Consider the following 24,065-nt stretch of genomic DNA (forward strand, 5'->3'; position numbering starts at 1 on the left):
TAAGTAGTATAGGGAGAGGTTGGCTGCATTGAGCTTTAGTTTATTAAGTACTGGCCACTTTGTAGCATGAATTATGGTGAGTGGTAGATTTCCTCCAAATGAGCTGTTGTTAATCTCAATTATTATGGGTTTTAGAGGTTCTTATCTCTCACTGGCTGAAAAGGGCTTAAAACAGAGTTGCAAATGGTGATTTGTTTTACTACAGGGTTTCTAAGACTTCCTTTTTTGTGAAGCAACTACATTTATTGAGGAAATGTATTGTGTAATGCCTCTGTCTGTGGTATAGTTCCTGGTGCTCCAAGAGACTGCCCACGGACACACCTTCACATTCAACACATCCATTCAGAGAATTGGAACTCAGTGTGTTGGTTGAGGGTGAATAGTTTGAGTATCGGGTCCTGCTCTTTTCTCCTGTCCCTTCACAAGGGAGGGAATGGGGCGTGTGTGGAAGGGCTCACTGGTGGCAGTATGGGACCTGGAGAAGGATGCTGTGCAAGTTGTGCCTCATTTACCTAAATCTTCTCATGCGCATATCCCTTGGTGAATTGGAGGAAGGGAACGGGAGACGGATTTTATCCATATACCACTCACATCCACGGATGTGTGTTCTGCATCCAGGCGGAGTCCATGAATAAGGGGAAGGACAAAGGATTTAGGTCTTATATTTGAGAGAACTCTTAATACTTTTAAAATATGTACAGCGGCTAGGTACTACAGCAAAGGGTGCCATGAAATCTAAGTGGGTATAGAAATGCATGAGATGAATTTGGAGAGATCTGTATTGATATTCAACATGTTCACCAGATGCCACGAGAGAAACTTCCAATTTCACTGGGATCTGTTTGTTGTCAGGAAGGAAAGGACGTCTGCCTGCAATGAGGAAGTAAGATGAAATGTTATGGTACGGCTAAATATGAAGTTATTTATAGAGTTTTTTTTTTTCTTTTTTTCAAGTCCATGATAGGTCTTGTTCTGTCCTACAGCTTTTTAAGAATTTTAAAAGTGAATATTTAACAAAGCAAACAAAAGCTCACTAACTCTATTGAAAGCATTATTTTCTGAATAGTACTTTTACTATGCTTGAATGTTATGACAAGCACAGTACTAGCTCTGCGAGGATGTTTATGTAACTTAATATGCCACATAATATCTTAGCAACTGGAAATGCCTCTTGCGTGTGTTGAAAGCAAGTTTGGATAGTTAGTTAGATTTATTTCTTACTGAGAGTACATGGCATGTATGCTAGGCTTTAACTCTTAGCAGAATATATTTGTTTTACAGGTTCAAAATTTCAGTGGTGGTATTTTCTTAGAGGACTGTGGACATGCTTCGTAGAATAATGAAGGAGAGGAGAAGAGATGATTTGTAGGTAGCAAACTGGCAAAGTTCTGTTTTGAAAGCTTTTGGGTTTGTGGCATCATTGCAATAATATAGTAGAACCCCTGATTTATTAAATAATTGGGAATTGAGTTCATAAAATTAAACATCTCAAAATAACAATAGGTGTAGTGCATAAATTGCAGTGTATTGCAACACATCACTTATTGTCCTTCAAATCACTGCATACAATTTCTAATTGAAGGCATTGGAATCTAAAGAGATGTCGACTTGTTCTTCATCAACATCACTTCTGTTGGGTGATTTTCTGCTTCCCTCTCTCCCTCACCCAATCAGGAAAATGGTTTGTATAACTGGTCATTCATAAGGATGGTGTTCGTAAAATCAAGATTCTACTGTAATTGTGTGTTATGGCATCTAGACTATGTATGGATATCTTTTCTTCTTGTTGTTGTTAATAAAATAAATATTCTACAAATTTTCATTATTTAACAAATTTCTACAATTATGGCATCTTGATGCTTTTTCCAAAATGTATAGTCTAATAAAAAAGACACAAATTAATTATCTGTACTCAGCATCCATAAATAGAATGCATAGTAATAAACTTGATTTTTATAACCATTGCATTTGTTGTTTAAGACAACAAAATTCCAAAATCATTTCTTTTCACAGTTTGCCACTAAGTAAATTTCCAACTTTGGCTGATACTTTGCAAGTAAAGTTTTAGTCCAGAAAGGATGTGTACAGTTGACTTAAAATCCTTGTTTAGATTTTATGATTCAAATCCTGAGACCCCTTTCTGGTATTAGGTGCCTGCCTTCTCTCATAGCCCTGCAATTTAAGAAGAGGAAAAGAGAGCTATTGTCTGTCGTATACTAATTTGATTTTTGGTTCAGTAATGGTGGGTATCCCTTATGATATCCTGAATAATAAAAACATTTAAGAGTCACTCTAAAATGGTACTATTTGCATTTATGGTGGTAATCGGATATTTCTCCTGCAAGATATCTGTGGCAATCTATACTGGCTAGCTACTCTTGCTTGCAGGATGTGAAGGTGTTCAACCATAGACACAAAACGACCCAAATGACTTGTCCCTTTGGCATCTTTGCCCAGTTTTCTGCCTTTGTGCCCGAGACCAGAGCAGTGCATCTCCCACAGAAAGTGAGAATTTGTGGACAAAATTTGCTGTTTAGTTTACTGTAGTGTTATTTCTCTTTCTCTTCTTTAAATTTCTCTGACAGCTAAGCAGAACCTCCTGAAATGTGTTACCTCCTGAGCTCCCTTACTGGTTACACATGCTCTCCCAGAGTTCCGCCTAGGTTGTGATCTCTCTGGGTTTCTAGTTCAGCCCGTTTGGGGACAGTGTTGCAGGAAAGCAAGGAACAGAGAATTAGCAAAGGAATTTCTTAAGTCACTTTACTCTTAAAAGCACTTGGAGTTACAGATCTTTGAAAAACAACAGAAGTCCTGAGAGGCTGTAAGCGTGCGGACTCACCCCTGCGGCGCCTGCTGCTGGTGGTCTCAGGGAATTAGCTCTCCAGCCATTGGAGCGCCCTCTGCAGACTGGTGTCCCACTACCGCTTGGCCCCCATGCCCCTCCCGGACCTGGAGCCTTGTTATCTGGAGCGCTGCCCCCTGGCAGTAACCCCTCAGTCTTAGGGTCTCCCCTCCCCGGGGAACCCCCACCCACTATCCCCACCTCGCCTCAGTATACGGCTACTGCCAGTCATTGTCTAGCCTCCGCACCCTGGGGCAGACTGCAGTATCAGCCAACTCATCACTGGCAAGGTTGGGTTTGGACCTGCTGCCTTTGCCTACCCCTGGGCTGCCCTCTTCAACCCCCAGTACCTATTAGCCCAATGCTAGGCTGCAGCCTGGGGCTTTCCAGGCTGGAGCTCCCAACTCCTCTGCCTTTCCCCAGCCCTGCTCCAGTCAGGTACCCTGTCTCTAGCTCCCTGCAGCCAGGCCCTTCTCCCTCTACAGCCAGAGAGAGACTGTTTGCTTGAGCTTCTGACTCAAGCCTTTACAGAGCCAGCTGGACCCTAATTGGGGCATGGCCCCAACTGAGCCTGCTTCCTGCTCAACCTGGGCTGTTCTCCCAGCCCTCTCCCAGGGCTGGTTTTAACCCTGTCAGGGCTGGAGCGGGTAACCACCCCGCTACAGAGGCACATTCCCCTGTCTGATCTTAGCCCTTCTTGTGAGTCTGGGGTTTGTCAGACTGGATAGTCTCTCTCTTGCCCTCTTTCTCTTTCAAGCACTTCTTACCTATGGTGGTGGTCAGCATCCTTACACACAGCAGTGCATACGTCTTGAGTCTGTTTCTTTGCCATGTACTCCACTGGGACTCTCCAACCCATTCCCTTAGTCATACATGCCCCATCTGTAAGTCCCTTTCTAGAGGAACTGTTGTTCCCTGGGGGTGTTTCAGCAACTGAGAGTCATTCAGAGTTAATAGCTCCATGTAGTTATCCCTGATAGTTCTTCAGTGAAGTCAGACACTTTTCGGATACTGGGCACTGTTTGCTGTGCAATACAATAAACTTGCTTTATTGCATTACACACACAATACAAAATGGGGTTCAGAACTTGATACAAACATATTATTTGAGGCATATTACTGTTGAGAAGGAGGCGGGTGGTGGTGGTTGGGGCCTCTCCCCTCAGGGGGACTGAGTCATCTATCTGCCATCCCGACTGGGAAACCGAGAAATGTGCTTCTTGCCAGGAGCTAGGATTCACGATGTGACGAGAGACTGCTGAGACTTATCAAGCCCTCAGATGGCTACCCCTTCCTGCTTCTCCACGTGGGCACCAATGATACTGCCAAGAATGACTTTGAGCAGATCACTGCAGACTACGTGGCTCTGGGAAGAAGGATAAAGGAGTTTGAGGTGCAAGTAGTGTTCTCGTCCATTCTCCCTGTGGAAGGAAAAGGCCTGGGTAGAGACTGTAGAATTGTGGAAGTCAACGAATGCTACGCAGGTGGTGTCGGAGAGAAGGCTTTGGATTCTTTGACCATGGGATGGTGCTCCAAGAAGGAGGAATTCTAAGCAGAGACGGGCTCCACTTAACTAAGATAGGGAAGAGCATCTTCGCAAGCAGGCTGGCTAACCTAGTGAGGAGGGCTTTAAACTAGGTTCACTGGGGAAAGGAGACCAAAGCCCTGAGGTAAGTGGGGAAGTGGGATGCCGGGTGGAAGCATGAACAGGAGAGTGCGGGAGGAGAAGACTCCTGCCTCATACTGACAAAGCAGGACAATGAGCGAGTTATCTTAAGTGCCTATACTGGACTACTGTCATGGATGGATATAAACTGTTCAGGAAGGACAAGCAGGGCAGAAAAGATGGGGGGAGTTGTTTTGTATGTAATAGAGCAGTATGACTGCTCAGAGCTCCAGTATGAAACTGCAGAAAAACCTGAGAGTCTCTGGATTAAGTTAAGAAGTGTGAGCAACAAGGGTGATGTTGTGGTGGGAGTCTGCTATAGACCACCAGAACAGGGAGATGAGGTGGACGAGGCTTTCTTCCGGCAACTAACAGAAGTTACTAAATCGCAGGCCCTGGTTCTCATGGGGGACTTCAGTCATCCCGATATCTGCTGGGAGAACAATACAGCGGTGCACAGACAATCCAGGACGTTTTTGGAAAGTGTAGGGGACAATTTCCTGGTGCAAGTGCTGGAGGAACCAACCAGGGGCAGAGCTCTTCTTGACCTGCTGCTCACAAACAGGGAAGAATTAGTAGGGGAAGCAAAAGTGGATGGGAACCTGGGAGGCAATGACCATGAGATGGTCGAGTTCAGGAAGAAAGGAGAGCAGCAAAATACGGACCCTGGACTTCAGAAAATCAGACTTTGACTCCTCAAGGAACCGATGGGCAGGATACCCTGGGAATATAACATGACGGGAAAAGGAGTCCAGGAGAGCTGGCTGTATTTTAAATAATCCTTATTGAGGTTACAGGAACAAATTTATCTCAATGTGTAGAAAGAATAGTAAATATGGCAGGCGACCAGCTTGGCTTAACAGTGAAATCCTTGCTGATCTTACACACAAAAAAGAAGCTTACAAGAAGTGGAAGATTGGACAAATGACCAGGGAGGAGTATAAAAATATTGGTCAGGCATGCAGGAGTGAAATCAGGAAGGCCAAATCACACTTGGAGTTGCAGCTAGCAAGAGATGCTAAGAGTAATAAGTAGGGTTTCTTCAGGTATGTTAGCAACAAGAAGAAAGTCAAGGAAAGTGTGGGCCCTTTACTGAATGAGGGAGGCAACCTAATGACAGAGACTGTGGTAAAAGCTAATGTACTCAATGCTTTTTTTGCCTCTGTCTTCACGAACAAGGTCAGCTCCCAGACTGCTGCACTGGGCAGCACAGCATGGGGAGGAGGTGACCAGCTCTCTATGGAGAAAGAAGTGATTCAGGACTATTTAGAAAAGCTGGACGAGCACAAGTCCATGTGGCCAGATGCGCTGCATCCGAGGGTGCTAAAGGAGTTGGTGGATGTGATTGCAGAGCCATTGGCCATTATCTTTGAAAACTCATGGCAATCGGGGGAGATCCTGGATGTCTGGAAAAGGGCACTACATTAGCCTATCTTTAAAAAAGGGAAGGAGGAGGATCCGGGGAACTAGGACAGTGAGCCTCACCTCAGTCCATGGAAAAATCATGGAGCAGGTCCTCAAGGAATCAATTCTGAAGCACTTAGAGGAGAGGAAAGTGATCAGGAACAGTCAGCATGGATTCACCACGGGCAAGTCATGCCTGACTAACCTAATTGCCTTCTATGAGGAGATAACTGGCTCTGTGGATGAGGGGAAAGCAGTGGATGTGTTATTCCTTGACTTTAGCAAAGCTTTTGACATGGTCTCCCACAGTATTCTTGTGGGCAAGTTAAAGTAGTATGGGCTGGATGAATGGACTGTAAGGTGGATAGAAACTGGCTAGATCGTCAGGCTCAACAGGCAGCCGGTATTAAGCGGAGTGCGCCAAGGGTCGGTCCTGGGGCCGGTTTTGTTTAATATCTTCATTAATGATCTGGAGGATGGCGTGGACTGCACCCTCAGCGAGTTTGCCAATGATGCTAAACTGGGAGGAGTGGTAGATACGCTGGAGGATAGGGATAGAACCAGAGGGACCTACACAAATTAGAGGATTGGGCCAGAAGAAACCTGATGAGGTTCAACAAGGACAAGTGCAGAGTCCTGCACTTAGGACGGAACAATCTCATGCACTGCTACAGACTAGGGACCGAGTGGCTAGGCAGAAGTCCTGCAGAAAAGGACCTAGAGGTTACAGTGGATGAGAAGCTGGATATGAGTCGATAGTGTGCCCTTGTTGCCAAGAAGGCTAACAGTATTTTGGGCTGTATAAGTAGGGGCATTGCCAGCAGATCGAGGGACGTGATCATTCCCCTCTATTCTGCATTGATGAGGCCTCATCTGGAGTACTGTGTCCGGTTTTGGGCCCCACACTACAAGAAGGATGTGGACAAATTGGTGAGAGTCTAGTGGAGGGCAACAAAAATGATTAGGGGGCTGGAGCACATGACTTATGAGGAGAGGCTGAGAGAGCTGGGATTATTTAGTCTTCAGAAGAGAAGAATGAGGGAGGATTTGATAGCGGCTTTCAGCTACCTGAAGCGGGGTTCCAAAGAGGATCTAGACTGTTCTCATTGGTACCAGATGACAGAATAAGAAGTAATGGTCTCAAGTTGCAACGCGGGAGATTTAGGTTGGATCTTAGGGAAAACTTTTTCACTAGGAGGGTGGTGAAGCACTGGAATGTGTTACGTAGGGAGGTGGTGGAATCTCCTTCCTTACAGGTTTTTAAAGTCAGGCTTGATGAAGCACCTGCTTGGGGTGGCATGCCATGGGGGGCGCTCTGCCGGTCGCCGGGAGGGTGGCAGGCGGCTCCGGTGGACCTCCCGCAGGCGTGCCTGTGGAGGGTCCACTGGTCCCGCTTCGGTGGAGCCGCTGGACCAGCGGACCCTCCGCAGGCACGCCTGCGGGAGGTCCACCGGAGCTGTGGGACCGGCAGAACGCCTCCCGCAGCATGCCGCCCTGCTTGGGGCGGCAAAATGTCTAGAGCCACCTCTGCTGGCTGGGATGATTTAGTTGGGGATTGGTCCTGCTCTGAACAGGGGGTTGTATTAGATGACCTCCTGAGGTCCTTTCCAACCCTAATATTCTATGATTCCCTGAAAAGTATTGCCAGTATCTGGACTGCAAAAGGAGAGGTAACAGCAAAGGAGATACATAAAACTGATACATGATCCAGTCCAGATGTATACTTGTTATTAATCTGTTTATCTAAGCAGTGCTGACTTTTAGGAGATGAGTACCCTATGCTGTTGAAGTCCAGTTACCTTATTTTATAATATTTATTTTTTTAATGAAGGGGAGAATTTACTTTGTGTGTTTTGAACTTGCTTTCTTTCAGTTCCTCCTGGTTTTGGGGACAGAAAATGTTTTATTTCTTTGAAGTTGGTCAATCAAAATATATTTTACATAGGGAGTCTGAAATCCAAGACTAATTATTTAGCCATTTCTGTACTTACATTTTAATATATATATATATATATATATATATATATATATATATATATATAAAAATATGGAATGGCATGCTGTGGTATAAAATTATTATCTGCATGATTTTGGGATGGCTGTATTACTCATAAATATGCTTATACAGGTCATGCCGAATGAGTATCAATATGCCCCTTGCATTACACTATCAAGTAATCTTTGTAAGCTTATATTTTACTGAAAAATTATTCTTGTGTTGCTTTACAAATTCTTTACTGATGTTATTTTAGGTATCCATCCTTTGTAAAGCCAAGTGCCTTTGTTACAGTGATACTGACCTTGCAGAGTTTGGAGGGAGGTGTTTTTAAAAAACACAAAAACAAAAAAAAACAACAAAAAACTAAAAATAACCTGAAATAGCTTTCAAGTACTTCAAAATGTCATAATTTTAAAGTCCATTATCTTGGGGTCCTCCAAAGCTAGAAGCGAGTCCTATATTACATTGAAAAGTTGAGGCTCTTCTTTCCCAAAGATGTAAAGTTGCTGCAAAGATAGCTGATTCGAATGTCATAGTAGTTTTGAGTGTTTATGTCCAGAACAGCGGTTAATAGTCTAGGACTGAATTTTGCCTATCCTAGTTCTTGTAGAATTGTGAATTTGGTGGGTAAATTTCACATTTGTGGAAAGGAGGAGGAAACATTGATCTGGGAGGTTGAATTAAAAAAAAATAAATAATCTGACTACCCAGACAAATTGGAATGTTAAAATAAACCCAGGGGAGATTGCTTATTAAGGATATGGGAGGTGAAGTGGTCTGTGGCACAGGGAAAATACATGAATTCCATTTTTCACAGTTTATCAAAGGAATATCACGCAAGTGGCACATACACACTATATCCTCTTCTCCCCCTCCTCCCCCCCCCGCCCAACAACCCATATTAAGAATGTTAAGATTGCAAAACTGAGTACTCAAAAATTTTAGAATGTCTAGAATTAAGGTTGTTTGAGATAGTGGACACCGGGAATGCAAAGTATCAGCCATAATGATTAAAATTTGGCAAAGTTATAAGTAACTGAAAACTGGGTCTTACTACTGGGAAGTGTTGGACAGTCTTCACTACATGTGGTGCTATCAAACCCACTCTAATACATGTAAGCAGTAGGAGTAATATAACAGTCTTAATTTTTTTTAGAAATTGATGTTGGCCAGTGGAGAAGTGTTGGCATGAGGTTCTTCACTTCTGTCACACCTGCACCCCTTTTTTGCCTGTAAATTATTTTACTCATATTTTTGATACACCAATCTTTAATATTGCTTTTTGTTAACTTTTATTAATAGTGGTTAGATTTTTAGCTTCTGTTAATTAATTCTGGGGAAGGGTGGGGGAATTGGGCTTTATTCTTTATCGAATTAGGAGTTCTTTAAGTGATTTAGTGATTGAGCATTGTTTTTTAGCAGGCTAAGAAATGGTGGCAGGGGAGAAACAGAGTTGTAAAGTCCGTGAAGGTGAGAACAAGAAACTTGAACTTAATTTTGGTGGGATTTTTGATTACATTGGGTTGTAATACTCTACTTCTCTAATTGTGGTCCTTCATTGTGCCCTTTAGAGGGTCCTCCTCATGCCCACACCAGCTTTCTGCAGGAGTTCTACAGGGGTCTGTTTTGGTCCCCTTCGCGTCTCCCTTCGTACTTTTTCTCTGAGTAACCTTATTCACAAACACAAATTTAGCTGCCATCTCTATGCAGGTAACTCTCAGATCTATCTCTCTAAGGCATGGTCTACACTATGAGTTTATCTCGAATTTAGCAGCGTTAAACCGAATTAACTCCCGACGAGGGGAGTAGCGCTGAAAGCGATATTGCCATTTAGAATTAGGGTTAGTGTGGCCGCAATTCGATGGTATTGACCTCCGGGAGCTATCCCACAGTGCACCATTGTGACCGCTCTGGACAGCAATCTGAACTCGGATGCACTGGCCAGGTAGATAGGAAAAGCCCCACAAATTTTTGAACTTAATTTCCTGTTTGCCCAGTGTGGAGAGCTGATTAGGACAGGTGACCATGCAGTCCCAGAATCAAAAAAGAGATCCAGCATGGACCGTACGGGAGATACTTAATCTGATCTTTCTTTGGGGAGATGAATCTGTTCTATGAGAACTATCCAAAATGACTCCAAGATCTCTTTCTTGAGTGGTAACAGCTAATTTAGACCCCATCATTTTATATGTATAGTTGGGATTATGCTTTCAAATGTGCATTACTTTGCATTTATCAACATTAAATTTCATCTGCCATTTTGTTGCCCAGTCACCCAGTTTTGAGAGATCCTTTGTAGTCTGCCTGGGTCTTAACTATCTTTTGTAATTTTGTATCATCTGCAAATTTTGCCACCTCACTGTTTCCAGATCATTTATGAATATGTTGAATAAGCCTGGTCCCAGAACAGACCCCTGGGGGACACCACTACTTACCTCTCTCTATTCTGAAAACTGACCATTTATTGTTTCCTATCTTTTTACCAGTTACCAATCCATGAGACCACCTTCCCTCTTATCCTGTGGCAACTTACTTTGCGTAAGAGCCTTTGGTGAGGGACCTTGTCAAAGGTTTTCTGATAATCTAAATTACACTATATGCACTGGATCCCCTTGGTCCACATGCTTGTTGACCCCATCAAAGAATTCTAGTAGATTGGTTAGGCATGATTTCCCTTTACTAAAATCATGTTGACTCTTCCTCAACAAATTATGTTTATCTATATGTCTGAAAATATTGTTCTTTATTCTAGTTTCAACCAGTTTGCCCGGTACTGAAGTCAGGCTTACAAGCCTGTAATTGGGATCACCTCTGGATCACCTCTTAAAAATTGGTGTCACATTAGCTATCTTCCAGTCATCTGGTACAGAAGCTGATTTAAATGATAGGTTATGGACTACAGTTAGTTAGTAATTTTGCAATTTCACATTTGAGTTCCTTTAGAATTCTTGGGTGAATACCATCTGGTCCTGGTGACTTATTGCTGTTTAATTTATCAATTTGTTCCAAAACCTCCTTTAATGACACCTCAGTCTGGGATAGTTCCTCAGATGTGTCACGTAAAAAGAATGTCTCAGGTTTTGGAATCTCCCTCACATCCTTAGCCATGAAGACCGTTGCAAAGAATTCATTTAGTTTCTTTGCAATGGCCTTATTGTCCTTGAGTGCTCCTTTAGCACCTTGGTTGTTAAGCAGGCTTCCTGCTTCTGATGTACTTTTTGAGTCTTTGGCTAACTCTTCCTCAAATTCTTTTTTGGCCTTCTTAATTGTATTTTTACACTTCATTTGCCAGTGTTTATGCTCCTTTCTATTTCCTCACTAGGATTTAACTTCCACTTTTTAAAGGATGCCTTTTTGCCTCTCACTGCTTCTTTTACTTTGTTGTTTAGCCACTGTTCCAGACATAAAACTTTTTTATTCTTCTTCGAGTGATTGCTCCTATGCATTCCAGTTAGGTGTGCGCGCCGCGCGTGCATGGCTCTTCGGAACATTTTTACCCTAGCAACTCCGGCGGGCCGGCTGGGCGCCCCCTGGAGTGGCGCCGCTATAGCGCTGGATATATACCCCAGCCGGCCCGTCCGCTCCTCAGTTCCTTCTTACCGCCCGTGATGGCCAGTTGGAACAGTGGAGTGCTCCCTTTCCTCCACAGCCCTAGCGTTTCTCTACTCTTGAGTGTACATAATTGTTTAGTTTACTTAGTTGTTAGTATAGTTGAATAAGTTTAGTTAGCTATAGTATAGAATAAGGGAATAAGGGGGGTTTACCCCTCTTCTTCCGCAACCGGTGCGGGCTCATGCCCAAGGCACCGGGGTTTAAGCCCTGTGCGACTTGCCAGTGGCACATGCCTGTCGGGGACCCGCACGACTCCTGCCTGCGCTGCCTCGGGGAGACCCACCGTCCAGATAAGTGTCCTATCTGCACGGCCTTTAAGCCTAGAACAAGAAAGGAGCGGGACAGTCGTTTAAAGCAGCTCCTTATGGAGGCAACGCTCCAGCCTCCCGCACCGACCCTGGCGGCACCGAAGTCATCATCGGCGTGCAGCGCACCGGCGGCCCCGAGCCGCTCCGGTACCGAGGCTCCTCGACGTCTGCAGCCGGCACCGGCGACCCGGCACCGTTCCCTCTCCCCAACGAGGAAACGTAAGCCGGCGAAGACGGCCTCGAAGCCGCATCCTCCGGGACCAATAGCCCAGCCACCACCGACGCCTCCGGTACCGGCTGTTGCGGTGCACAGACCGTGCACGGTACCGTTGACTCTGGCGCCGCAAGGGCCGTTGAGTCCGGTACCACCCTGCTCCCCGGTGCCAACCGCGGTCGAGCTACAGCTCCCGTCCACGCCCGAGACGTTCTCAACGGCGAGAGAGCTCACAGAGGCACCGAGCCTCCGGCCCCCGGCACCGCCGGTGCGGGCTGTTAAGTCAGCGGGTAAGCCGGCTATGATGCGGCCTCCTTCCCCTGACGGACGGGATAGACGGCGCTCCAGGTCTCGGTCTCGATCCCGGTCCCGAAGACGGTCACTGTCACGCCGCTCCAGGTCCCGGCACCGCTCACCATCGCGGTACCGTTCACCTTCTCGGCGCCGGTCGCAGTCCCGGTACCGCTCAACATCGCGGTACCGGTCGCACTCCCGGATACGCTCCCGGTCCCGGTCGCCAGCCCGTCGGCACCGCAGAAGGTCCGATTCCTGGCACCGTTCCCGGCACCGTGACTCCCGAAGCCGCTCCCGGCACTGCCGGTCGAGATCCCGGTCGAGCTCCTGGCACCGGTCGAGCTCCCGGCACCGCGGCAGTCGATGGTCCCGCTCTCCATCTCGGCACTGCGACGACTGGCACCGATCCTCGGCACCGTCCGGGGACAGATTGCCAGCATCGACGGCGCATGGATCTGTTGGGCCGAAAGGTCTACTCAGCGGGGGGTCTCCAGCTCCGGATCGCCAACCAGATGGCCCTCCTCGCCCGATACACCTTCGACATCATGGTGTCCCTGGCGAAATTCTCGGAGCTGATCCCAACAGCCTCACGCCAGGAATTATCAGCCCTCCTGGAAGAGGGCAAGAAATCCTCCAGGTCCTCCATCCAGGCCGCTCTGGACTCGGCGGACTCGGGAGCCAGAACCCTGGCCTCAGGAGTGACCATGAGGCGCATCTCCTGGCTGCAGTCCTCCACCCTGCCACCGGAGGTGCAGTACACTTTACAAGACCTCCCCTTCAACACTCAGGGTCTGTTTTCGGAAAAGACGGATTCCAGAATTCAGACCCTCAAGGACGGTCGAATTGCCATTTGCACTCTGGGTATGCACACATCGGCTACCCAGCGAAGGTCATCCCGGCAGTAACCCTACCGGCCCTTTAATCAGCCCAGGTCGCGACCCTATAATAGCCGGCGACCCGGCCTGAACCGCCGTAGACCGTCGGGCAACAGGCGCAACCAGACCCACCCGCCTTCGAAGGCCTCTCAGGGCCCCAAGCAGGCGTTTTGATGGGACGCCCGAGGACGGCCCATCAGGCTCTGTACCGGATCCTTCCCGATTATTTTGCAACCGCCTTTCCCACTTCCTTGCGGCGTGGTCCCAAATAACAACGGACAACTGGGTGCTTCGTACAATCCAGTCTGGTTACCGCCTTCAATTTGTTTCGCCCCCTCCTTCCCACCCACCTTCCCCGTCCCTCTTCAGGGACCCCTCTCACGAGCAATTCCTCCTACAAGAGGTCGAGACTCTGTTGAGCTTGGGTGCCATAGAGGAGGTGCTTCACGACATGCGGGGCAGGGGATTCTATTCCTGATATTTTCTCATCCCCAAGGCGAAAGGAGGTCTACGTCCTATACTGGACCTCCGGGAGCTCAACAGGTACCTGCTCAAGCTCAAGTTTCGCATGGTCACCCTGGGGACCATCATTCCCTCCCTGGATCCGGGAGACTGGTTTGCCGCCCTCGATATGAAGGACGCGTACTTCCATATCGCGATTTACCCTACCCATCGACGCTACCTGCGGTTTGTAGTCAACAACGCGCACTACCAGTTTGCAGTGCTGCCATTCGGCCTGTCCACCGCGCCGAGGGTCTTTACCAAGTGCATGGCAGTGGTTGCCGCAGCCCTCCGCCGTCGTTGCATACACGTCTACCCGTATCTCGACGACTGGCTGGTTCGCGGGACATCCCGACAGCTGGTAAAGGACCAGATGACAGAGATACTATTCCTATTTCGGTTCCTCGGCCTTCTCATCAACGCCGAGAAGTCCACCCTAGCTCCATCGCAGCGGGTGGAGTTCATCGGAGCGGTCCTCGACTCCAGTTTGGCCAGGGCCTGCCTCCCTCGATCTCGGCACCAGACGATGGTCTCCATCATCCGGGACCTTCTCACCTTTCCCACGACAACGGTTCGGTCCTGCCTGCGCCTCCTGGCCCACATGGCGTCCTGTACGTTCGTCACCGCGTACGCGAGGCTCTGCCTTCGCCCTTTTCAATCTTGGCTGTCGTCGGTATACCGCCCGCACCGCGACTCAATAGACATGGTAGTCACCGTCACAAAACCGACACTCGCTTCGTTCAGCTGGTGGCTGAACCCAGAGGTCGTGTGTGCAGGAGTCCCGTTCCGCCCTCCTCGCCCATCCATCACCCTGACCATGGATGCCTCGGCGTTGGGATGGGGGGCTCACCTGGGCGACCTTCACACCCAGGGTCTCTGGTCGCCCCAAGAGCTCGCTCTCCACATCAACGTCCGGGAGCTGCGAGCGATCCGTTTGGTGTGTCACACCTTCCGCGCCCGTCTGCAAGGCCGCTGCGTGGCATGGCAGTCTTCACGGACAACACGACGGCAATGTTCTACGTGAACAAGCAGGGCGGAGCCCGCTCCTCCCTCCTCTGCACGGAAGCGATGCTCCTGTGGGACTTCTGTGTGACCCACTTGATTCACCTGGAAGCGTCATTTCTTCCAGGAGTGCAGAACACGCTGGCCGACCATCTCAGCAGGTCGTTCCTCTCCCACGAGTGGTCCCTTCGTCCAGATGTGGTACACACGATTTTCCAAAGGTGGGGATTTCCCCAGATAGACCTGTTCGCCTCCAAGGAGAACAGGAAGTGCCACCAGTTCTGCTCCTACCAGGGTCGCTCTCCGGGCTCCCTGTCGGACGCATTCCTTTACTTATGGACGGATCACCTCCTCTACGCCTTCCCTCCGTTCCCACTCATACACCGTGTGCTACTCAAGCTTCGGAGGGACAGGGCCCACCTAATACTCGTCGCTCCGGCCTGGCCGAGGCAGCATTGGTACACCCTGCTGCTCGAGCTCTCCGTTCGGGATCCCATTCCCCTTCCATTATGGCCGGACCTCATCACGCAGGACTTCGGCAGACTCCGCCACCCGGACCTACAGTCCCTCCATCTTACAGCTTGGTACCTGCGTGGCTGACCCACGCAGAGAGGGACTGTTCGGCGGCAGTACAGCAAGTCCTGCTTGAAAGCAGAAAGCCTTCCACTCGCTCCACCTATCTCGCGAAATGGAAGCGCTTTGCGCTCTGGTGCGACCAGCGCGGCCTTAATCCCTTCCTAGTCCCTATCTCTACAATCCTGGACTACCTCTGGTACCTTAAGGAACAAGGACTCGCCGTCTCCTCCTTGAAGGTGCACCTGGCAGCCGTGTCCGCCTTTCGTCCATCCATAGAAGGCCGATCCATCTTCTCGAACCAGATGGTTTCCCGCTTCCTTAAGGGCCTGGACCGGTTGTACTGCCGATACGACGTCCTACCCCGGCCTGGGATCTGAACCTGGTTCTGGCCAAGCTTATGGGAGCCCCCTTTGAGCCCTTGGCCACGTGCTCCCTGCTCTACCTCTCGTGGAAGACGGCTTTCCTCGTCGCTATAACGTCGGCAAGATGGGTGTCCGAGCTCCGTGCCCTCACGGTTGGTCCGCCGTATACTGTCTTCCACGGAGACAAGGTGCAGCTTCGACCACACCCGGCCTTCCTCCCTAAGGTGGTGTCGGCCTTCCACCTCAACCAGGAGATCTTCCTTCCGGTCTTCTTCCCAAAGCCGCACGCCTCCCCTCGGGAGCAACAGCTTCACACCCTGGACATCCGCAGGGCTCTCGCTTTTTATATCGAGCGGACGAAGCCCTTCCGGCATTCGACCCAGCTGTTCGTAGCGGTTGCCGATCGCATGAAAGGCGAGCCGGTCTCCTCTCAAAGGATTTCCTCCTGGGTGACGGCATGTATCCGGACATGCTACGAGCTTGCTCGCGTGCCTGCATGCCGCCTCACCGCTCACTCGACGAGAGCGCATGCCTCGTCTGCCGCCTTCCTGGCCCATATTCCTATCCAGGACATCTGTAGAGCGGCCACCTGGTCTTCTGTACACACCTTCGCTTCCCACTACGCGTTGGTGCAGCAATCTAGAGACGATGCAGCCTTCGGCTCAGCAGTCTTACACTCTGCCACGTCTCACTCCGACCCCACCGCCTAGGTAAGGCTTGGGAATCACTTAACTGGAATGCATAGGAGCAATCACTCGAAGAAGAAAAGACGGTTACTCACCGTAGTAACTGTTGTTCTTCAAGATGTGTTGCTCCTATCCATTCCAGACCCGCCCTCCTTCCCCACTGTCGGAGTAGCCGGCAAGAAGGAACTGAGGAGCGGACGGGCCGGCTGGGGTATATATCCAGCGCTATAGCGGCGCCACTCCAGGGGGCGCCCAGCCGGCCCGCCGGAGTTGCTAGGGTAAAAATGTTCCGAAGAGCCGTGCATGCGCGGCGCGCACACCTAACTGGAATGGATAGGAGCAACACATTTCGAAGAACAACAGTTACTACGGTGAGTAACCGTCTTTTTTTATTTATTTTTTTTTAATTTAGGGTATACATTTAAGTTGAACCTCTATTATGGTGTCTTTTAAAAAGTTTCCACGCAGCTTGCAGAGATTTCACTTTTGGCACTGTATCCTTTAATTTCTGTTTAACCTCATTTTTGTGTAGTTCCCTTTTCTGAAATTAAATGCTACAGTTCTGGGCTGCTCTGGTGTTTTTCCTGCCACAGGGATATTAAATTTAATTATATTATGGTCACTATTACCAAGCGGTCCAGCTATATTCACCTCCTGGACCAGATCCTGTGCTCCACTTAGGACTAAATCAAGAATTGCCTGTCCTCTGGTGGGTTCCTGGACCAGCTGCTCCAAGGAACAGTCATTTAAAGTGTCAAGAAACTTTATTTCTGCATCCCGTCCTGAGGTGACATGTACCCAGTCAATATGGGGATAATTGAAATCCCCCATTATTATTATTGAGTTTTTTATTTTAATAGCCTTTCTAATCTGCCTGAGTTCTTTTTTTATGTATTTTTACTGTGAAAACTTTTTCTTGTTATATTTGAGGAAAAAATCATGTAATTTTCCCTCTGAAATCTTGGGTTAACATTGATATAAAGAAGGAAGGAAGTTAATGTAACTGACAGAGTATTTTGATGGCATGCTTTCATTATAAATTGTTTTAAACAGAAGATAAACAGTGCATTTTAATTGTTTTAGTTCAGTCTCCCTGTATAACATATAAGTTTAATGTTTACTCCCTAATTTAGTTCCTTATCCCCTTTCCTTCCTTTAGTTTGTTGAAAATTACATTGTGCTATTTAGATTCTGTTACAATAGCATTAACTTCACCATATATTTATATTACACATCAAAAAGCTGTGTTAAAAGAACACTATTAAGATTGCAAAGTCAAGAAATTCCAGAATTAAGGCTGCCTTGTGTATATGCATTATGATTATCTATAATTACATGATCACATAGTATTTTTCCCCACAACTGCTGCCTTATTGCACAGGATGGACTGTCCTCTGGGGATGAATCAAGGTTGTCTTATAAAAGAGACTGTTGTCTGTAGGACCTTAATTCTGACACATCTGAACATTTTATTGCTTGACTTTGCAACCTTAATAATGTTCTTTTAACATTTTTGTTTAATTTTCTAGATTTAAAAAAAAAGAAAACTGAAAAAATAGTTCTGTCATATTGATAATCAAATAGGTCATCCACAAGGTTGGAACCTTTAATTCCAGCTTGCAGACCTCTTCTACTTTAGTTAGTGGGGTAACTGATAGCAATAGTAGGTTGTCATTCCCTGTGTGGATCAGTAGTAGAGGTAGATAAGATGCACACTTTGCCGGGGAGTTCACAGGTATTTGCTGACAGCAAAGGAATGATGAGAAGGTGGTATTTTGGATTCTATTTTAGGCTCTGGAAGGGAATGTGCTTTAGTGGACACCACCTTCTTCCTTTCCCCCTCTGACGTGATGATGTCCCTATCTTGTCTTTTTTCTATTCTTGAATCCTAGTTCTAGTCCCATTCTCCTAACCCACCCAGTCTCCACTCCTCAGGCTTCTTGACCCTGCCTTCAGGCTTGCTGTCCAACTCCCAATGTTTCCCCCTCCCCACACATAATCCCAGTCTTCTTGACATGTGAGTCCCAGTTCCTCATCCAGTCTGTCTCTTATCCCCATGCCTCATTGGTCCCAGTCCTAATCTTCCTCTCTGAATTTGCCATCCAATCTGTCTCCCTCCATCTTCTCCAGAGCTACCTGTCTATGCCACTCGCTATTCCTGACGCCTTGTCTCAGGCTCTTGGCCCACTCAAGGTATGCGTGTTCAAGAACTGTGTGCTATTGGTTTTTGTTTTTTGTTTTTATTAAAGTTCATCAGTATTTTTAACATGGGCAAAACAACATATTTTTCCCTACCCTCATACTTGGAAATAGCTAAAACATTTTGACTGAAATTAAAACAGAAAAGCAATCTGAAGCAGATACACATGGCATGTAAAAATTCAGCTCAAACAGTTGAAATTTGGCAAAGTTGTAAGCCACTGAAAACAGGTTTTATAATGAGTATGTCATCAATCTTAGTAGTAGGTGCTTCTACCAGTCCCACATACAGTTCTTCATACAATATCCTTTGTATTCTTTGGTTTAAGATACTCCTAGATAACTTGGTAGTTTTTAATGCTCTAGCTATACTGATGACATTAGAATTTGGTGTAAGAGAATTCAGACTTCTCAGAAAGTTCCTATAAAATATATCACATGCGTCTGATGAAGTGGATATTCACCCATGAAAGCTCATGCTCCAATACATCTGTTAGTCTATAAGGTGCCAGAGGACTCTTTGTTGCTTTTTATAAAATATATCATAATACAAGTTAAAGAGAATTTTCTAAATAAAGAAAATAAATATTAATAGAATGGCTATCCTACTTTAACAGTAAAATTATATTCTTCTATATTGATGGTAGTGGGAAAATGTCTGAATCAAATAAGAATCTTTCTTACTGAGAGTGAGGAGAGACTAATTAAAAGGGAAATAGTTAGTGTCTTGTGGAAAATTTGGGGGTACATCTCTAAACTTCCACTGCTGTTGCAACAAGATTTTTGTGTTGTCTCCTGGTTACTGTGGGACTGGGAAAGCCCTCAGTAGTTAGTGATGGGTGAATTTAAAAAGAGGGCAATAGGTAGCTGGGGTCACTTGTAACCTTAAGTTACACAGAAGACTTCAATGCTCTGCTTAAGCCACAGTGAAAAACAGCGTAAAGGGAAACTGAATTAAAACAATCCAATGAATAATGAATCCAGTGAATGAACAATCCAGTCATAAAAAAGTGACTGAAAAAAGTTTTAATTGTTGAAAAACAATTTATGACTCGATAATCCTGTATAGCTCCTCTAGTTATACTAGTTGTACATCTCCACACGTGACATTAATCTGTTTTTATTTGCAGAGTGCATAGTATTTTTTTTAAACTGTTGTCTTCTATTTACCTTGAGATGTGTATGCCTTTTGTTTAAGTAGTATGCATTTGATAACACCACTCATGAAGAATAATTTGTACTTTATTTTCAAAATCCAAGCCCCACTGAAGTCAATAGGAATTTTGCCAGGGAAGGATTTCGCCCATTGTGTTTAATCTTAAGGATCTGATGCTGACAAAAACTGGAAAAATCAAACCAAAGGCTAACTCAAGTATATCCTTTTTCTCCTCAGTAGCATGAATTAGGCTGTCAATTCAATCTTTCTTTTTATAGTCTGACCTACAGTGTTATAAGGCATTATTTTATACGTTGGATAATGTCTTGTTACTTTCAGATTTGAGCCATTTTCGCAAGTTTTACTGAAAATTGGTTTTACACAATAATTTTATACTGTGCTAAAGCATCTGTTTGCAGTTGGTAAACATGGAGTTTGCACAGTGTATTGTGAATTAAGCTTACAGTCCCTAATTAACATTTCTGTTATCTACCTGCTGGCATTCCCATGATGATTACTAAACACTGAAGTGCAGAAAGAAATTGAAAGCTTTGGAACTCATTTTTCATATTGAGAAATTTATGTCTTTATCATTACAAGCTAAATGTCTGTGGGTACATTGTGAAGAGGGAAGCTATGCAGAATACGGTAAGCTAAATATTTGGTAGACAGAATTGATGTTGTATTTCCCATATAGTAGTGAAACGTAATACAAATATATATTTGAATCTTGGAAGAGTGATAGTATAGATGTATTTTGGCTCTGATATTCGTAACTATTAAAATAATTTAAATGTAAAGTTTGATGTCAAGGATTTTTTAATAAACAGGATTATAAGTATAGGTATTTGTCAAATTTGAAAATTAAGTAATAATATGGTGGTTTGAGTTGGTCTGAAAGCCCCTCCATCCTCTCAATCCAAAACTCCCAGGAGGTTCACATACTCTTTTTTTTGTTTTAGGTGGAGGCCTGTGGTTAATTAATCTTTATAGTTATGTTAATTGAAGGGTTTGTTCACACCCATTAATCTCATCCAGGTTTGCGATTTATCCAGTTACCAGTGCCTCTGAGCATAACTGAGAGACATCAGCAGCCTGTCCACTAAGGCCTGTCTGCCAGCTGGGATTTTTCAAAATGCACTGTGTTCCAGCCACACAATCTCTCTGTCCCCAGTGCCAGGAGCTGCATGATGGGGACAGTTGCATTGGAGCTGGCTGTTCCAGATGGGGACTAGGGAAATCCTTAGAGAGGGAGATCCAGATGCTTTCCAGTCCTTGCACAAGGACTAGATCACAGCTTTGGATCTGGCTTCAGCAAATCTGATTTATATTTATTGTATATTCAGTTGGCTTAGTATTGTTTGCCTGTGATGTTGAGGTACGGGCACAAAATTAGTGTAGAATTTTTTTTTCTTCTGTAAAGTACTTGGGAAGGAGGGTTGTTTGTTTTGAGTTGAGTCTATATTATACAGTGAAGTAAGAGTCTTTTTTTATATTTTATCTAAGATCACGTATACAAAGGTATCAAATAATATCTGATACATATTGTATTGGCAGTCTACCTTCTGTCTTATTGGAAGGGGATGGATCCAAGAGGTCTTTTGCATCTTTAATTATGTGATCCTAATGTTAATAAGGTGAAATAGAAAAAAGCTGTTGGGCTCTGGACATATTTTCAGTAAACCAGAGTTGCTGAAGGACTTAATGTAAGCTCCATGGTATATTGATTTTATGAAATATTTGCTGTGAACAATCAGTGCTTTAGATGAATTCTTATTAACCACCATTGCATACACTGCAGATTGTAAAGAAAAGGCGAAGGGACCGTTTGTTAGAAAACTACTATTAAATACCAGGTTTCTTGAAACAGTACCTCTAAATATTTTTGCCTATGTGCTTCTCTGTACTGAAGGCCTGTTATAAAGCAGTTTTGTTGTTGCATTGGTGACAGCAGCTGAAAAGGTGTAAAATAACATGGCATTTAACCTGAATTTGTTCTTTAGAATTACTGATTATATTTTTGTGATTTATATTCTTTCCCACAACTTTTTTGGAATGCTAACATGGCTGGAGAAAAGCTAAGGTAGTACAGAGAACGCTCCTTTAGAGAAATCCTCACCAACAACATGATTGTGTCATCCTGGAAAAAATATATTAAACATAGAATCGGTTGGAAAATTCACTTTGGTATCACCGCAATATAGCTTGTACTAATAAATGTATCTCTCTCTATATATATAATCTATATTTTTAATTCACTATACCTTCCTTGTCCTCCTGTAACTGTCCACCATGCCACCATTCCTTCCTTCATCAGGCATTTCTTTAAAGCCCACCCTTACAAGGCCTTAGGGGAAATATCTCACTGTTGCCTGCCACTGGTGTCGCTTCAGCAATAATTGCAGTGGTAGGAGTTTTAGTGTAGAAGTTTATTTATTGCTATAGTCTCAGATTGCAGTCAGTATTTTTACTATGGTATTCTCTAGACCTGGTTTAGACTACACAGTAGTAAAAAAGCTAGTGCCTTGTTTGCACTAAGCTTCCACTCTTGCTACCACTGATGGAGTTGCACCAATCGTTATGCAATAGTGGGAGAGTTTAAACAAATTTTTTTTTAAAAAACCACTAAGGAAAGCATAGCTCAAGAGGCTTATAAACTTTCCCTTTCCTCCAATTAAGTATCAGTAGCACAGATTTGAAATTGAGCGTGCAAGTGATATTTAAAAATCAATAAAAAGTAGAACAAACAAGACATTTCTGTCTTCATTGCTTAGTTGTTTTTTTTGTTGTTGTTGTATCCCGTTACTTTTTCCTCAACTGTATTTTTCTGTTTAGATTAAACCTCCCTGAAGATAGAGACCTTGTCTACTTACGGTTATGGAAAGCACCTAGTACACTTTATTATAAATAACCATGTATCTTAAGGGCATGCAACCTAAAAGAAGGGGCAGCAGAGAAAGATCATGGCTACTGACAAAACCCTTTACTCCATGTTAAAGCACCATTATAATCATCACCAAAATCTTTTTCATAAATAGTTCCAGAGTGCCAAGGACCCAATGATCCAGTGGACACTGGTATTTTATATTTTTCAGGACCACAATGGAGCTGAGCTGATCCTGCCAACTTCCTCTACGTTTTCTGGGACCATGAAAGAACTGGCAACCCTACCTTTTAATACTGATTTATTTTTAGTTCATTTATGAAAACTATTCAACAAATCCCAAGATCAGAGAGTAATTTGTAATAACTTGTAAGCCACTGTTAAAAAGGAATTAAAATGAATAGCGCTTCTTGACACTGACAGTTTTAAATTGCTATTGTTTGCATCAATTTAGTATTTTTAATATTTGAATATTAGCATGGGATCATCAGAATTAAATATGGAAAAGACCTATTGAGTCATCTAGACCTTCCCCCTTTAAAAGATTTATACACCTGAGGAAATTAATGTATTTTCTGTACATTTAAAGGCTTGAAATTGTGACTATATAGTGAGGTTATTTTTGTGCTTTCTGTATTTTCTGTTAATTTGCCTTATTTAGATAAGTGCCATTTAAAATATATCTTGACATGTAAGCTTTTTGTGATTTAGTTCACATAGTAATGTAAGATTATTTGTTTGTATTTCTACTCACTTTTTTTCTGAAGTACATTTTCATTTTGTTAAATATAAGCCTGTGTATTAAGTTGTGTATTGCACAAATACGTTTAGGGCCCAATCCAATTCCTGTTGAAGTAATGAGAATCTTTCCCTTGGCTTCAATGGAAGTTGGATCAGACTCTTAAGCCAGAGCTGTCTGTAGCCAGCTTTTGCACTGTATTAGTCTGTTGTGTTGAGAATGATCTGCTACATCAATAAAGCCCTGGCTTCTTTGTTCAATGAAAGTCTATGGAGAGAAGGGGTTACCATGAAATATTGTTTTATTCTTTGTTATGATTAAACAAGATGAATATTTTTTCATCAAAATGTTTGTTACTTAACAGATACATAAATAACTGGATTCTGTTTTGTTTTTGAGCTTGTTTGGCCTGCTTGTGAGACTAAATAGAGGAAGCTGGGATGAGAACAATAAGACGTTTTTTCTGGATTTCAAGATTTCCCTAGTTAATATGCACGCCGTAGAAGGTTAATTCAAGAGCCTGATTTTTTTTATATGTAAGGTAGCATATCTCAGATTTAATACTTTGTTACTATTATCTAATTATTATTTGTAGTTCTAACTGCCAAGAATCACAAAAACATAAAATATTAAGCATTACTTCATGCAGAGAGCTTATTATATTGGTCCTCTATCTGCACTGGCTGCCTGCTTGTTTCTGAGGGTGGTTTTAAAGGTATTTTGGTTTTGACCTTTAAGTCCATGAA

At 44.6% G+C, this 24,065-nt stretch overlaps 1 protein-coding gene and 1 long non-coding RNA gene across 10 annotated transcripts in view; both read left to right on the top strand.

Annotated features, from left to right (window-relative positions):
* The window catches only part of NOVA1 (NOVA alternative splicing regulator 1), a 250,784-nt gene that overhangs the window by 73,778 nt on the left and 152,941 nt on the right, over positions 1 to 24,065 (top strand). The gene's annotated exons all lie outside the window — the stretch shown is intronic.
* Positions 803 to 22,809, top strand: LOC123369580. Its single transcript, XR_006579090.1, has 4 exons — positions 803 to 883; positions 1,282 to 1,365; positions 9,331 to 9,381; positions 22,792 to 22,809. It is a non-coding gene; the product is annotated as an uncharacterized LOC123369580 (long non-coding RNA).

The sequence above is a fragment of the Mauremys mutica genome, chromosome 4, assembly GCF_020497125.1.
Source record: "Mauremys mutica isolate MM-2020 ecotype Southern chromosome 4, ASM2049712v1, whole genome shotgun sequence".
In the NCBI taxonomy this organism is placed as follows: Eukaryota; Metazoa; Chordata; order Testudines; family Geoemydidae; genus Mauremys; species Mauremys mutica.